Genomic DNA, 2,676 nt, shown 5'->3' with positions numbered 1-2,676 from the left:
GACAGACTAATTAGACTAATTTTTAATGTTGAATTTAATTTATTAATAAATTTAAATTTTTAAACTATCTTAATTCTGGACCTATTTTATGATAAATCAGACTTTAATTTGTAAGTCTCTGACAAATTATCCGACTTATTTTTACTCTTAACGATGACCAAAAGTGAATTTAATATGATTATTTGGAGTTAATTTATTCCAGCAGATAATCAATTAATATTTTTCTTTTACTGCTATTAATACTAGCAACTCAACTTCTCAAGTATACCAACATCCTCCCTCAAATTAGAAGAATATACTAACATAGTACAAATACTATGGTTGGTTTATGGATTGCAAATATGTATGAGGTTGATTGACTTTCACAAAACAAATTGATAAACACGCTGTTTAGGATTTGTATCTACAAATGCGATGGTCATTGTCATTGGTAGAACTACAAAGGAGAAGACATTAGCTATAGTGACAGGGCAAACTGCAACAACTTCTTATAGCACACCGTTTTTTTGCTTCTTATAGTGGCGACATTTTTATAGCAATAGAATTGTGGCTACTATATTTTTCAGTTAATTTATGTGACAATTATTTCTATTTGTCATTATTATAGTAATGGCAGATATATGATTTTTGTGACTATCAAAAAATGTTTTTACTGGTGATTGTTATTATTGTTAGGAAACTTTTTTAATTACAAAACATAAAATAACAAATGTCTAATATAGGTAAATGTATTAGCGTTTATTTTTTTGCTAAAGAAAACAAAAATTGGAACTTGTTTTAAAGCGACAGAGGAGAAGCCGATGGTAGAAAGGAAGAATGAACAAAAGAAGAAACCACTTCTAGGTCGCCTTAGTGAGAGTCGTAGGAAATCACTCCTGAGTATACACATTGTTCTTCGGCGCAAACTTAACAACCCACAAATAAAAATCAACCTAAATCCACTACACAGGAATCAATTAGCAAGAACTTTCATCAATAAAGTTAATTATAATCATTGAAACTTAAAAATACAAGCCAGCCAACCAAATCAACCTAAATCCACTAAACAAAAATTAATTTTCAGGATCCTTCAGCAACAACCAAAATTATTGAAACAGAAAACACTAAACAGGCAACCAAATCAACCTAAATTCACTAGACAAGAATCAACTATCAGGAACTTTCAACAACAAAGTTAACCATAATCATTGAAATTTAAAAACACTAACCAGTATTCATACCTAAATCCGCTAAACTAGAATCAATTTTCAGGTACTTTCAGTGATAACCATAAACAAGAAATACATGAGACTCAACTTGATATTTACCCCGTGTCGCCATCATGCCAAATCTTCAACTGTACGATAGGAGGTGGTGGTGGGGCATCAGCTACTGCTTCACTGTCGTGGCTGGACTTCGGGGCTGCGGCATCCATCGCTGGAGGCGGTGTCGATGTGGATGTGAGCTGCTGAGCGGTAGGAGGCGGCGGCGTCGCCGTAGACAAAGGCACGTAGTTGAGGGTTAGGGACTATGATGAATGGCTGGTCCGCTAAACCCCAACTTGTGGCGTCACCGGAGTGGTCGGAGTAGTGGGAGAGGAGCCAGAAGTCCTGGAATTACCAGAAGAAACCCTCCCTCTACCCCGACCACGACTAGCAGCCTAATCCGCAGCACTTCTACCTGTCGACATGTCTACAAATATCAAATTATCAAACAATGTCAGCAATAATTTCTCAGCAAAATAGTCATCAACGTAGCAATTAACACAATTAGGCAATTCCAAACACTTCAACAATTCAAAACCTAATGTGTATTGAATCTAATCTAACTTAATAAACCTAAATCCACTAAGATTAGAAAACTAAACTGAACTAACTTTAAAACCGATTGAAAATTAAAATCGAAATTCTAATCAAATCTAAACTAAATTAAACTAAATTAAACCTCAAACATTTAAAATTCAAAAATGTCGGTCAATGAAAAAACAAATCAAATTCCATCAATGCAAATAGTCAAAATAAGAGGAGAACAAACAATAATTTCAAGGGATTGACCAACATTTTCAAGAAAAAGTTTTTTTAGGCATATTTATAAATATTTGGCATCCAAAGTCATAAATAACATAACTTAGCATTAACAAGTAATATGTGCAACACCAATTCACAAATTCAACATCAACGAAACCCAAAAAAAACAGCCAGCAGCGTTGATCATAAAATTCAATAGCAATTTTTTCATTAATTCAATCATCAAACTCAGAATAGTTCCATATACTTTCAGCAACAATTCAGAACCTATAAATCTAAACTAAACTATCATAATCACTTAAATCTACTAAAATAGAAAATTAAACTAACTAAACTAATTAAACTAGTTTAATGAACTAAAACTAACTAATAACAAATTTTGAAAAAAAAATAGAATTCAAACAAAGAACCTTAAATGTAGGGTGCAGAAAACAATAAAGAAGGAGGGAGGAAAGCGACAACACCGGGTTGTTGTTGACGCTATAGGGGGCGGTCATGAACCACCGGAGCAGGGAGCTGGAGGCTATGGGCTGATAAGGGCAAAAAGAGAAGGAGGAAAGGACCGCGGTGGTGCTGAGATGGAGGGAAAGAAAGAGACGAAAGAGGTGTCGGAAGTGGGAGTTGACAGCGACAGAAAGGGTGTGGCAATGGCAATGGTCTCGACGGTGGC

The sequence above is a fragment of the Arachis ipaensis genome, chromosome B09 (assembly GCF_000816755.2).
Source record: "Arachis ipaensis cultivar K30076 chromosome B09, Araip1.1, whole genome shotgun sequence".
In the NCBI taxonomy this organism is placed as follows: Eukaryota; Viridiplantae; Streptophyta; class Magnoliopsida; order Fabales; family Fabaceae; genus Arachis; species Arachis ipaensis.
Note: the sequence above shows the minus strand (reverse complement) of the source record.